Here is a 15,244-nt window from a genome sequence, read left to right as displayed (position 1 = left end):
TCCCTGATTAGTATGAAGTCCCAATAAAACCTTGTCCAAGACAATTTAAATACACTCCTGATGCCCCTTCTCATTCCATTAGATGCACTGCCTTTAGATTCTATCTGAGCCCAAGGCATCAATGACTCTTTTTATGCAAATGAGTCTTCCAGGCTGGACCCTTCCCCTGAGCTCCTTCCACATCGCCAGCTGCCCTTGGACACTGCTACGTGGATAACTTGCGGGCATCTCAAACTCACAATGTACAAACCTTGCCTAAGGGCATACTGATAGAAAGTGATAGGTTCGCTTCAGGTTGCGATGACACTGAAGAATGTACAGAGTCTAACCCCCTCGTGGACGGGGATGCCTGTGGGTGGGTAGGAGGCAGGGCGCGACTGTAATGATTTGCTTGGGTAAACGAACCTCTGAGGTATGAGTTCTACATCACAAATGGCAGTGAACACTCACTAAAATGCTACCCAAATTCCCATTAACCTGGGAATTGTTAACTTTGGTGTTAGCTGGGGATTTCTTAGACATCGATGGTCTTAAAGCTGCTGCAGGAAATTCACTTGCCTGGAATTCTGTTGGTTTTGGGGGAAAGCTGGTACAACCTAACAGCCCTATATTGCTTAGTTTGCTTTTTAAGTGTCTCAACTAACGAAGGATCTCACAGAGCAGAGGGTGAGGAGGAGTGGAAGACAGAAGCGGGTCACCAATTCGCTGTTCTCTTTTAACAATCCTCATAGGAAAATATAGTTCCTTGAGCAATACTGTGCAGGTCCAGCTGGCCATGTGTTCTGCCTCATTCTCTTTATGTTTGAGTTCACCAACATGAATAGGTTTACTTACCTCATCGTTGAACAGTGCTCTGTCACACTTAGAAGACACAGTGCATTTGCAGTTTGTTTCCAGGCTTCAGCTCTTTCCAATTCTCTTAGACACAGTTGTTACCAAACGAGCACCACCTCCAGGTGTCAACTCAGCCGCATTGCCCAGGGTCGACCACCCATCCTTCCCAGCGAAAGGCTCCAATCAGGCGGGCTATGCTACACTGCGTCCTTTGCACACACGTCCTCAGAATTGTTTTGGACATTACCACTTGCCAGGTTTCTCCTGCCCCTGATCTTCTCTGTTTCCAATTATCTTTGTCCAGACAGATTATTTTGATTTTTTTTTCTCATCTGACTTGGCACTAAGGACCATGCACATTTGACAAAAGAGTCGATGGGGGTTTCTGTGGTTTTGAAATGTAGGAATGCTACTGTAGGTCAGTTTCTTTGTCAACAGTTACTTTCATCAATTTCTGAGAAATCCTGTGCACCTGAATGCATTACCTTGTAAAGATTCATTTTTTTAGATTCCTTTTTCTTTTTAATGGCACAGGTAGCACTAACATTAACACTGTCTAACGAGCTAAATGTTTCTCCTCTGTTTCCGGCATGCATTAGACCGCATCTCATTCCATTCTGCAGGCGATGCGCACAGAGTCTCCTATTTACCTACCCCCCATGTTAATCCCTACTTTCCTCCTAGACTCCAAATATGGCTCTCTACTGCTGCACAAACTCCTTAGTGGCTTCCCCAAATCCCCAATCAATTAAAAATGGCTCTGCCTGGCTGAATTTTTGGAAACCTTTGCTGAGGTTAAGGATCAGTCACAATTCATCTCACATTACTTTCATACAAATGCTAGGTAGGACAATGACACAGAGAATTTCAGAAGATTTCATAGAAACTCTCAATCTCATGGTGCTAAATCAAGCTATGTTCTAATCAAAGTCCGTTTGAAGTAAGAGAAAATGGTGTCTAAGCTTACGTTTGGATAATAAAGCGATATTCAAAGTAATTTTTTAAAAAAAATCTTAGTGTGTTAGCGTAACTATTTTTTCTGCCCTACAAAGTTTCACAAAGTGGTTAGTACTCAGGGGCATACTAAGGCCAGCTATGAGATGCTTTTGGAATCTACTGAAATTCTAACTAGAGTATCCCGGTAAACCCCTAAGAGGAGCAATACTAACTATACACCCAACCCCTTAAAAAGCAATTATGCCCGTATGCATAATTTAGAGAAAATGGTTAATGTAATGTTACATGAATTTTAGCTCAATTAAAAAACAACAACAACACTGTGTTAAGTGCAAAGGCAATCCAAACAGTCACTGATCATGATGCTTCTTTTTCACACACATTGGGTGACATTCTCATGACTATCCTAACCAACCTCAGAACCTTCAATCTACAGCCGTAAGTCTCCAAACCCAAGCCACAAAAGATGCTGGACATCTTCACACCCTCCGAGATGACAAGACCTTAACGCGTCCCCTTCCAAAGATGACTTGTGTGTGAAAAAGGAATATTAAAATCTAACAACCTACTGAACTTCGAGCTCAGTGGCATGGAACAGAACTTCAACTTTCTTCTTTAGACGGGGCTAACGCATATGTGTGCTCTCAGTGTGGAATCTAACAGGATGCTCATAATCTCATGGATTAACAAAGGAAAATTCTTATGGTAGAAAGATTATTTCCTTATCTGCAGTCTAGTTCTGTGCATGAACTGGAGGTTTGGCATAAACCCTATCCAGAGTCCACAAGTTAACAAATGCTTCTCTAAAGGTACAAACTCTATGGGTGTAAAGAAAAGCCTTTCAGTACTTTCTGTTCAACAGTTCGGCAGGCTTAAAGTAAGTTCTCCAATCCATTTTTTCTCTAAGAGATATTTTTAAAAAATAGCACTTTTGCTTCATTTTGTTAGGGAAACCATGAGATGGCACACAGGTAAGTTTAAGTTTCACCTTGCTTTACAGATGGGATTTAAAACAATATAATCTTATCTTTATCAAAATGCAGCCTGTGTCTGAAAGGACCAAAATTTTTGCTTAAAAAAAAAAACCAAAAAACAGTGCTATGAAATAGGAACCCATGGCAACTGTTGACATGAGTGAGCAAAATCTGAACAGCCTTTTTAAAAGCCTCATTGGAGTATTTAGTGACTGTTCCAGAAAGAATGAGGAGCTACCTATACTAAAGCCTCTGTCTTCATGAAATTAGCCAGGCTGTTACCTGATGGCTAGGTTCACCTCCTGGTGGGTGTCCAGCCATAAGACACAACCACACCCAAGACAGGGAGAAGGAAGGAAGAAGGGAAGAGGAAGGATTTATTATTTACAGCAAGAAAGGAGAACACCGGGGATCTGTTCCAAGGCAGGGGCTCCTCAAACAGCAAAACTGGGGAAGTTTTAAGCTAAGGGCACATGCATCCATACTCAAGAAGGAACTTGGGCAGAAGAGAATTCAGCATGGAATTGGGGCCAAGTTCGACAGAGTACAAGCTTTAGCTGATTGAAGTCACGAGGGTCAGAAAAGGCCAACATGATCAAGCCTTATGTTCCAACCAGTCTAGGGTCTCAGTGTACAGTTGTCATCTTGAGCTACTGTTTCTTGACTACTTTTCCTTTGTTTCTGCATTCCCTCACTTCCCCTAAGACCACTAATTACTGAGACCTGTTAAAGGGCAAGCATCGTGGTCAGGCTTAGCTTACAAAATGGCTTAGGCCAAAAGTGGTTTCTCTTATGTCAAGAAAGCCATTCTGCTTTCTCTTTCTCCAGGGACCTCCCAACCTATCTGCTGACAACTCCATTCACGGATTCAACAAGTGTGGATTAAGCACCTCCCAGGTGCCAAGCACAGTGCTACAAAAGGGGAAACTGCCCAAAATGCGCTGAGGTCCCCTGTGTCAATGAGCTGGGAAACAGACAACAAGACAACAGAATCCGCCAAGTGAAAAGGGCAGAGGGAAGCTTGGGATGTTAGTGGGGAACCAGGGGTGTTCCTGACAGGAGTAAAAGATGACAAGGATCCAGGCTTGAGACGGGAAGGGAGAGATGCAGGAAGGAGGACATGGAAATGCAAAGATTCTGAGGAAAACCGTGGCCCTTCTGCTGAGTTCAGTGGAATGGATGGGGGGTGGGGGGTTGCGGGGGTAGGGGAAGGGAGGTGTACCATGAGACAGAACTGATAAAGCAGTAAGGGGCCAGACCCCACAGGGCCCTCTTGGCCATGAGAATGAGTTTCTGCATCTTACTTTCATTTCAACAGGACGCACTGAAGGCAGGATGCTCAACGTGCTTTAAATCCACTCCTATAATCCCATCTTTGTGAGGCATGAACAAAAAATTTCCATACACAAACCACCTGTAGGTCTCACTCATCATTTCAAGTGAACCACAGTCTGAGCATGGCAACAGGATAAAGACCTGGCAAGGGATTTGGGGAGATGACAGCTCACTGATCAAACATGAATGAGTATGCCTTAGTTATCACAGATAGCGTAGGAACTTCTTTCCCCAAAGTCTGACCAAACCTTAGATGTAGGAAACTTCTCTCTACTAATGATTGGCAGGGCTCCTAAGGTATAACTTTCAAACTAAACCTGCCATTTCACACTTCCAAATTAAATATTTCATTACTCATATGCTGCAGGGCTGATGTTATGCCCCAAGGAAGCACTTTGTAAATAATCAAAATATACAATCACGATGGCAAAAGCATCTCTGGAGAAGAGAGAGTTATTAAACCATGAAGATAAAAGATGTTTCACCAGCTGTGCCTTTCAAAAACTTCTCTCTCAAGTTTCTTTCTCAGTCAAGTCTTTAAACTGCATCGAAAGCTGAACGAGAGGAAAGCAAGCCAAGAAAATATTGACAATCAGACTGTAAAAACCCGAAGTCATGGCCATGCCAGTCCTACCCTGGGCTGACACTGTGTGAAGCATATGAAACTGAACAGGTGCAAAGAGTTAAGTATCATTTGATAGAGCATCATTGTAAACGTATTTTAAAAAGCATTTCATCAGCAGACAGCATGGAGTTGGACGTAGTTCTACACATGACCTATTTACCAAAGTCATCAACCCGGCAAATGTAACCTACTTTCTATAAGTTAAAAATCATCTTTAGAATCAGTCTGGCAAAATCAATGCCTCTCGCACAACTAAACATTCTTCACCCTGAGTTTCAAGATGGCTCCATTTACAGATGAGATGCAACCTGGCTTTTCAAAACCTTCTTAAAAAAAAAACTAATCCCATTTAAATGCTGGGACTTCTAAAAAAGTGAATTAAGAGAAGATAGTGAGGGCCAGGAGAGGGAGAAGGCCAGCTTTCATTGGGATAAGTAGCCTCTGACCACTTGAAATTAAGTGAGGAGAATGGCCAGTGTCCCTATGCCTGCAGGAAGAGAGGGAATTAGGTCTGAGGTGTAGCCACAGTGCTCAGTGATGGAGGAAAGAGAGAATGGCTGAGAGATGACTTTTTCTCAATAATCCAGAAAAGCTTTATCTTCTTAAAAATGAATCTGAGAAGAAGGGTATAGTCATTTATTTCTTCTAATTAGGACTTAAGTCAACACTACGATTAGGAAGTGTGTTACTGGTAGAGCAGAGAAGAAGGGGAAAGAAAGGAAAATAAATTGAGAAGAGAGGAAGGGACAGGAGAAGAGTAGCTGGATGAGAGTGCAGAAGAAGACAAAGGAAGAAAGAAAAGAGAGAAAGGAAGAGAAAGAACAGACAGAAGACAGTGCTCCATGCCTTCTGACGGCTTGTGAAGAGACCCCGCACTCATCTCAGTTAGCACGTCCCTCTCTTCTATTTTTCTCCACCACCTGCCAAGGTATCTGAAGGAAGGGTGAATCCAGCCAAGCAGGGAAGAATCGTTGCCACTTCTCCCACCCTCTCTCTCAATCCTCTGTGGCCTCAGAGGGAGAAACCTGAGGTTTCATAAGAGGTAACAAACTGTTCTCATCTAACTGAACTCCAGAAGATGGGCCAGACCCCACACCGCAGCTTCAGCCTGGTAGAAATTAAGTTGAAAACTAGTCAGTCGTTTTCCAATAAAGATGGATACATAGAGACAGGTGGATACAGATATATGTGTAGTATCTCTCTGTCCCCTTTTGTGTGACAGAAACGTGTGCTCTGCCTCCATATCACCACCTCTCAGCTTTGTCCAGATATAAAAAGGATGAGGGGAACACGGCAGCCTGACACATTTCTTAAACCAATCTCTGAGGCAGAGGGGGCTACGGACACACCAGAAATGAAAACCTGCCATCCCTGTTTCCAATCCAAGCCTAGCACACTGGATAACAGAGTCCTCCCAAGTTTTAAGAAAACTTATCTTTGAAGCTCTGTCTTTTGCCAGGTCTCTGCCTTTAAAAGCAAGCTGATTCATCCACCTGTATTCATTCTTCTGAGGTTTCCCTCCATTTTTAAGAGCTATTGGAAGAACCAGACTGGAGGCCAAAACAGTTAAACCTTTCTTTTTTTTAAAAAAGAAACATCAGAGTTGAGTTTTGGGAAAACACAGAGGCAAAATTACAGACAAAGCAAAAACATCAGGATTTCTTTGCCAACGTGAGCTTTTAGCAAGACCCGATGCATTCAGTGCCTTCCTTTCCATTTCTTATCCAGTAGAGATGTGTTTAAGCGTGCTGATGTCCAATATGGCCACCTCAGTCAGCAAATAAGAGTGTTCACTTTCTGAGAAAGAAAAATGCCATACGGTATCACTTACATGTGGAATCTAAAAAATAAAAATAAAATACACAAGGACAAAAAAGAAAAAAAGAGTGTTCACTTTCTGCATTGCATGTAATAGGTTAAAAATTCCAGACGTGGTTTCTGAGTTGAGCAATTTGAAAAGAATCTGAATAGCTCTAATTTACTTATGACACCAGCCTCTGTATTAATTGAAACACAAACTATAACTGGTGTCAGTCAGGCCATACTCGAGACACTTCTGCCTAGAACTGTCTGGGGTGCTTTAAATTATGAGGCATAACCATCTCCAAAATCAGTGACCTTATGGTCAAAGCTCCTCCAAAAAGCACTACCTGATGAGAAAATAGTGAACTGTGGCCCATAAAAGTCTAAGCTTCTGACTTCTGAAAGTTCTCTTTTGTCCATCACCTCCTTGTTAAGGAAAGTATGTGAAGAAGCTATTCCCCAAGATTCTGCAAGCCTTTTGAGTCTTGATTTAGAAGAGCAAAATACTACAGGAGGGAGACAGTTGAAGCATAACTGAAAAGACATAGCCTTAAACTAGGTAAGTTTAGAAGACCCTCGATTTTGAGTATTACTTTCCTCCTTACATTTTTAGAGCACTTGGGAGTTTTCAGATTTGTCTCTAGGCCCCATGAAGGCAGTAAGAGAACAGAGTTCACACTTCGGTGGTTTCAAAAGACAGTCGAAATGAGACGGGACCTGGAGACTGCCGTACCAAGTGAAGAAAGCCGGAAAGAGAAAGAAAAATGCCATATGATATCACTTACATGTGGAATTTAAAAAGGACACAAAGGAACTTATTTACAAAACAGAGACAGGCTCACAGACATAGAAAACAAACTTAGGGTTACCAGGGAGAATAGGGGATGGGAAGGGATAAATTGGGAGGTTGGGATTTGCAGATTCTAACTACTACATATAAAATAGATAAACAACAAGGTCCTACTATATAGCACAGGGGACTATATTCAATACCTTGTAGTCGCCTATAATGAAAAAGAATTTGAAAGTGAAAATATATATAAATATATACATACATATATATCTGAATCACTATGCTGTATACCAGAAATTAACACAACATTGTAAATCAGTTATACCTCAGTTAAAAAAAAAAAAAAAAAGACAGCTGAAAAGCTTCTTCCCACTCCCTCCAGTGAAAGGCAGGGTCTCCGTCCCCTCCCCTTCAATGTGGGCTTTTGGACAGCACGACCACCAAAATATGGCAGAAGCAATGCTGTGCCAGTTTTCAGGCTGACGGCTTAAGAGACTTCTAGTTCCTCTCTCCTGGACACCCCCACTCTTGGACCCCAGTCACCACTGGGTGAGGAAACCAGGCCAGGTGGAGCGGCCATGAGCATGCGTGCAGGCTGAAGGTCCAAGGTGAGGTCCCAACTAGGAGCCAGCATCGTTGGCCAGACACGTGAGTTAGGAATCCCACAGGATGAATCCAGCTACAGCTCCCATCTGAACCGCAACCACATGAGAAGTCAGAGCAAGAAGAATCCCCAAAGTGCGAGAGATAATAATGAAATTGTTGTGTCAAATCACTTTGTTTGGGGATGGTTTGTTGTAATAACAAGAGATTATCTGAACAGCACGTTATAAATATGTTGTCAGTGAAATTCTTTCTGGGGTATTTCTACAAATTTTGTCCATGAGTGCTTTGGGATGTCTCCGGGAACCTTACCAGGTGAGCACCGTCCACCTTTATTCTCTCACAGGTAAAATCTCCAACTTCATACAGATTTTGCCAACTCATAGTCAGAGAAGTAACCGCACTGTTAAGTCTTGACCCTTAATACAGGCAAATCTCGCTTTCACAGATTAAAAACAGCTTTTCAGGACCCATTCCTCACACATTAGGAGCCAGTTTCTGTCCATCGTCATTGGCTACAGACCCTACTGGTTGTGGTCATGAGGTTGTTGGTTACCTCGTGACATGACATCACCCGGTCCGCTGCTTCTTCCTCTCCCTGCCAGCCCGGCTCTATCAAAGCTGCAACCGTCACCATGGAAACTAGCCGGGGAAGAAGCTAACATTCTTGGTCATACCCTCTATGTTATCACCCACAGGAAGCTCTGGAAAGAGAGGCTCGTGTTAAGTAAAAACGGTTCTTTCTGACTTTGAGAGGCACCCATTGCTCTCGCCCACTGGTTTCTCTCTATTCAAGTTGCAAGAGAGATTCAAAAAATAAAACTAAATGGAACTCATTTCTAACTGACTTCCAAAATAATACTTATTGCCTACCCTGTAGGAACCACTAAAGCAAGCGATACAGAACCCTAAGTCCCAAGGATTTTTGTGCACTGGGCTGATTCCATCACTGACTGAAAAGAGTAGAGACGAATAATCAAGTGTGAGGCTTCAGAGCCAGAAAGACCCGAGTTCCGGTGCTGACTCTGTTACTAAGTAGCTGGGGAAGTCCATTCACTCATTTATATATTCATTCAACAAACATTTTGGGGGCACTTACTACATGACAGGTGCTTTGCTAATCATTGAGCAAACCCTTGGGATACAAATCAGACAGAATTTCAAAAGATCTACCCCTTCTTAACACACCACCAGGCACATAATCTAGCTGCTGGGAAAACAAAGGCAAACAAAATGAAGTCTTTGACTTTTTAAGAGCTTTCATTCGAATGGTGGAGACAGCGGGGGAAAAAATTTAAATAAAAGGACATACTGTTCTAAGGGCCAGGAAAGAGACATATAAGGAGCTAAAAGAAAAAGTAATTGAGTCTCACTTTACGGCAGTGGTCAGAGCAGGCAACGCCGTTTTAACTCTTTAAGTCTGAGTTTGCCTATCTGTAAACATCCACACTAAAACACTGGGCTTTGCAAGGATGCAAATTAAACCATTTAGAGCATGTGCGGTGAGCCTGGAGTACAGTGATGCTCAGTAAATGGCAGCTAGCTTTATAATCAATATGACATATCAAAGTGCCTTAGGTGACTCTTGGGAGTGGCAATCCACCAGAGGCCCTAAGCCTTGAGTGTCTCTGCAAAGAATGCTAAGCCCTGATCACTCTTTGCCCGGGCCACTGCTCAGGGATGTGCCTGCAGGGAGCAATCTTGAGGGCAAAGGTCTTGTCTCCACCCAGTACAAAAAGCAGGTTTGCATAAAAAAGGCAGATTCCGCAAACTCAGGGTTCTTGGGCTTCCAAGCAAACCCAGCATGCAAGATATCCACCTGGGCCCCTTCACGTCGCCCCCTTGGAATTTGGGGAGCTGACACATACGTGATGTTATTGTTGCTTGTTGTGCTGTAAGTGATTAAGTCCTCTATCTTTGACCCAGGAGTCTCATGTCTTCTGAAAGCACGCATGAAACCATAATAGGCGATACTAGCTCATACGTGGGGTAGACTCTCAGATCCTTCCACGATCATCAGTGACCCTTAACTTAGTTTTCAACAGATAAGTCAAGTCCTCAGTCACTTCCTCCCTGACAGAGCAGTCTCTTTGAATGACGGTTCTGAGGTACCATGATCATGAAATACACATACAGACACACACATCACACAACACGGATCTAAATCATCTCCAATATGTTTCCCACCGCCACCAAACCTGGCAGCTGCTTTTGTTCCTCTGCCCTGGAGAATTACTACATATATTAATGATGGTGTTTTGTTCTCCTAGAAAAGTCAGAAAGACCAGGGACCACAGATACAACTTTAGAATCAGCACACAGCATCATGACAAAGATATAAGATGACAGAAGAGAGTGAGAGAGAGAGCACCGAAGAACATAAAAACAAAGAAGGTGGCAAATTTGCAAATATGGTAAAGCCTATAGATATGCCCTCAAAACGGAGACCCGTCTAGGAAGAAAAATGAACTCAGATAAGTTTTAATCAGCAATGCTTTGCAAAACGGCATTTTGTCAAGGGCCAATCACTTTTATCAGACGGTAAAAATGGTATGTAACAATCTTCTGTATCCCAGGTAAAAGTAAAACATGGGCAGGCAGCAGTTATAATTTTTGCAGGACCAGAAAGTTTTTTTTTTTTTTTTTTTGGGTCTCCTTACCATATTTCCTTCCTCCTCTTTAGGCCAATTTTTTTTTTTTTTTAAGTGCAAAGGTGCAAAGCTGAATTTACTAGCTCTTATTATATACAGCCAGAGCTCAGAATTTGAAATGCATTTTTAATTAAGTATGCTGCTGGGAGTTTGGAAATTACAACTGAACCAGCATTTGTCTATTTCATCTTGACTGCCAAAAAAAAAAAAAAGAAAGAAAAGAAAAAAACGCAAGGAAACAAAACCACAAAAAACAACCCACTGTCTTCCTTTCTCATTACCACTTACTCCTAGGAGTCACGTGCACATTCCAGGGAAGGAAACAGCAGGTACAAGAGCCACGTACACACATAAACCACAGTTTCAGACACACAGTCTGTTTCTTTAAAAAAAGAAATCACTTGGGGGAAGGAAGTAGATTTATCACTTCACACAGGCACCAGCCAGGCTGTGGAATTATTTCACGTCAAAGATAATTGCATCAATGAAATATTTATGTGCACTCATTACAGGAAAACACTCCGTTTTATAACCAAGATTTTGTGCTGCTTTAGTGAAACAGCAGGAGTTTAGGTTGTCGAATTCCTTCTGTTTGGGACGAGTCAACTAAAGCCAGGGAAGCTCCCCTATCAGCTGTCCTTTGGGCAACCGGAGGTGCTAGCCGCAGTTTATTCTGCTTTCTAGAGTAGAGCTTTCAAAAAGTTCCATGTTACAAGTCAAGGGATGTGAGATTCAGGTCTCTCTGTTCTCTAAGGTCTTTGAAAACAAAAAATGAGCTTCCAAGAGAAATACTTGCTCAACCAAAGCAGTCAGGCTCCCTTAGATTGCTTTAAATTAAAGGCATCCTCTGGTCCTCTCATCTTGGGGGCTGATGCATCACATGCCATCCCTTCTGCAGTGAGATGCTACATAAGATGCAGGACCAACCTGAGGCTCTGGGAGAGTCTCTGAGGACACAGAAGGCATCAGAGGGCCTGTTGGATGTGCTACAGGCCAGTGCACTGTAATTCCCTGGGGATTTGTGTCATCTCCCTATTAGAAAACTCACAGACTCCAGAACACACAGGCTGAGACCAGAAATATATTTCCTCTTGAGAAATTGCTCTGAGAAGGAAAACAAAAGTAATAAATTCTTCTCCACCCAGGGTTGATTTATCAGTCACTTACCTTAAAGTGCAATGCACAAAAACCGCCCCAAAAAACAAAACAAACAAACAAAAAACCGAAGGGAAGGAAGAGCAGCAATTAGGCCAACACAGAGCCCGACTATCTTATTTCTCAGAGTGGTGGGAGCAGTGGGGAACTGCAATTTGTTCCCTGCTACCTGACTCTGAAACCCCAGCTCTTTAGAAGCACTTAATTGCTTCTCTTTGCAGGGAATGTTTACTTCCTTTCTCTGCATTTTCTCTCCCAGAGCCCTGCCTAAAAATTCATGTGGTGGAGTTTCTAACAACTCTTCTTCCTGGCACCTAAGATGAGCTAACATGCATTTACTGAGTCCAAAGGGAGGGCCCACTGTGTATCAGGCTTCATGTTAGGTGCTGGGGGTTAGAAACAAAAAAATCTGATTCTATCATCTGTAGCTAGATTTAAAAAGAGATTTCAAAAAAAAAAAAAGAGGTTTCAAACACTAGGTGTCAAACGTTTTACTGTGAACACTTGATTGCAGTAACTGAAAGTCAAGTCAATCTAGTTCAAGCAAAAAAAAAAAATTTATCAGTGCACATGGTACACAGGATAAGGCCCCCACCAAAGATGTCTATGTCTACTCACCGAACTTGTAAATATATCACCTTACAGGGCAAAAGGATTTTGCAGATGTGATTAAGTAAAGGACAGAGATTGGGAGACTATTCTGGATTACCTGGATGGGCCAATCTAATCACATGACTCCTTAAAAGAGAATAATCTTTCCTGGCTTTAGTCAAAGATATGACAACAGAAGTAAGGTCATAGAGGCAGTAGCAACAGAAAACTAATATAGTACAAATAACTAAAAAGTCCAAGAGTTGTCTTCAAAACCAGTTAGACCCAGTTGCTTCCACCAGTAGTTTTCGCTGGAGACACTTTTGTCCCTCAGAGGACATTTGGCAAAACCCAGGAAAATGTCTGGCTATCACAACTGGGAGTTTAGGGTTATGCTATTGACATCTGGTGGAGAGAGGTCAGGGATGCTGCTAAACATCCTATAATGTGTAAGACAGCAAAGACTCATCCAGCCCAAAATGTCAGTAGTGCTCTGTCTTAAACAACAGAACACGGACACATTTCTCTGCAAGTCTTAGCTTTGCTTAGTTTTATTCCCAGGTAAGATCTCCCCACCCAGCAGCAATGTGGCTGCATACAGGCTCAAGCCTGTAACTTTCAATCTCAGAAATCCCTTCTCTGATAGGTCTGGCAAAAGTCCTCAGGTTGATACTGATTGGCTTGTCTTGGATCATTCCCTGACCCCTAAGCTAATCACAGCGACCGTGAGGATGGAGCACTATCCTGATTGGCCAAGCTTAGTCACATGTTCTCCCTGAGTCACCTCCAGCTCCACATAAACCTTAATGCAAGAGCAGAAGATGGTCATCAAAAGGAAATAATATAACAAAGATTTTTAAGTGTCTGCTGCTGCAATAGATTCTGTCTAACCAAGTGGGCAGAGTCATTCTGGGGGGTTTTACGAACACTGCACAACAACATCTTCTATGCATAGGTCTCTGAACCACCACACCTCTCCTTGGGTCTTTGAATCGACTGGTCTATGACTCTAACTCCCCATCAAAGTGTTTCTCAAGGGTTCACAACCACATACAACAGATTGGCTGTGTTGTCTGAGGTTAATGTGACATGACTTTGGTCAACAAAGACTTTCTTTTTAAGAATGCCGTGACCAGGCAGACTCACAGGAAAAGCAGGCATTACAGAATTGCTGGAAGCATTGTGGTTGAATCTAAAAGACAACTTCCTAAAATGATGAAGAAAGGATTAGTCTGAGAACCTGATGCAATTCTTTTCACAATACACGTTTCTAGATCAAGGCAAAGATGAACCAATCTTTGATCAGTCATCGTAACAGACAGGGGAAAGAGAAATGACCTCAGTGCCCCAGCCTGAACCCTGCAAGGGTGAATCTTTGCTTTGTCTTTTCTTTGCTTTACCTTTGTAAACTGACTTCTCTCATAATTTTTCTCTCTGTAAAGCGTAGGTAGTTCATTTTAGTTAAATATTAGTGATGTGTCTTGCCTTCAAATGCCTTCACCTTTTCCTAACTCTTGTATAAATAGTCAAAAGTGCCTAGTGAACAAGATGGTGTAGATTTCTGAGCACATACTGAAGTCAAATTATTACAAGATTCACACACAAACATGAGATGAACCTACATGTTGATATAACATGAAGGAGGGGAACATAAAAAGTTAAGATTAATTCCCTTTTTCATATGAATCTCCCTGAAGCAATGTATTTGTCATGTTTGGATTCATGCTTCCCATATCAGGCTCACTAGGTGCCTTCATAGAGGTGCTCCTGTTATTTCAAACTGGAATGCAGTATTTTTCCTTCCTGTGTTTATTTTTCCTTCCTTCCTTCCTTCCTTCCTTCCTTCCTTCCTTCCTTCCTTCCTTCCTTCCTTCCTTCTTCCCTCTCTCCCTCCCTTCCCCGCTTCCAAAACTCGCTAAGAGACAGTCAACTCCACCCGGTCCTCTGTCCTCACCCCAGCCTATGAGCTGCCTCTCAGAAATTCGAACCAGCAGCACACAGCCCTACAAACAAAAGGACATAGAGCAAATGCCTAAACTGCTAGATACTAAGCATGATTTTTTTAAAAAATTATTTGCAAAATAGCATTTAAACCAAAATATTGTATATTCATTCATTATATATTATATATTCATTATTCAAAAACACCAGAAGACACAAGGGCAAAGAAATCCACAAGTGGCAGGCCATCCACATAAAGATAAACATTGCCATAGATTTGTTCAAACTGTGCATACGTGTGCATTATACAAACACAGATAAAATACATAGAACATATGCATATGTTAACAGCACACATACATTATTAGATACAATTTCATTTTTGTAAAACAGACATTATACTATATTTAATGGATAGAGTGAATAGTTTTAATAAACAAAGGAATATTATGTGCTGTTTTGTGATTTTCTACCACCTACACTACACGATGTAAACACTGCTCTATACCAATTAATATTCATCTGTTAATCAATGAATCAATACACGAACCAATGAATGATGGCCCTGAGAGGAGGGACAGGGGACGGCTAAATTGCTCTTGTGACACTGTGGACACACCATAGGGAGGAAATGTGTGGCTGTGTGGGAGGAAAAAAGAGCTACTTCACCAAAACCTTTAATACTGGATCTTTCACGCAGGACTGCTTTATACTTTCCAAAGTATATTCTATCAAGCCCTTGCCCTGCTCACAGTGTCCCTTGGGAAGAGGACTGGATTCTGTAAATGTTACGCTTATAACTCACCAGAACGTCCAGCCATCACCCATAACAGGCTGTCATCCATGCCTCTTCAACACATACCTCCTCTTTAAGTAACACTTTCTCATTAATGTTAGGAAGTTAGCAACAACGACAAAAGATGACGAAATGAGTAGTTCTGACATGTAAAATGCGCAGCATAATCACAGTTTTGGTGAAGAA

The 15,244-nt window shown here is 42.1% G+C and overlaps 1 protein-coding gene across 1 annotated transcript in view; it reads right to left on the bottom strand.

Moving 5' to 3' along the window:
• The window catches only part of MAGI1 (membrane associated guanylate kinase, WW and PDZ domain containing 1), a 578,793-nt gene that overhangs the window by 299,271 nt on the left and 264,278 nt on the right, over window positions 1-15,244 (bottom strand).

This window comes from Camelus ferus, chromosome 17 (assembly GCF_009834535.1).
Source record: "Camelus ferus isolate YT-003-E chromosome 17, BCGSAC_Cfer_1.0, whole genome shotgun sequence".
Taxonomy (NCBI): Eukaryota; Metazoa; Chordata; class Mammalia; order Artiodactyla; family Camelidae; genus Camelus; species Camelus ferus.
The sequence above is the reverse complement of the archived record's forward strand: the minus strand, read 5'-3'. Positions and strand labels throughout refer to the sequence as shown.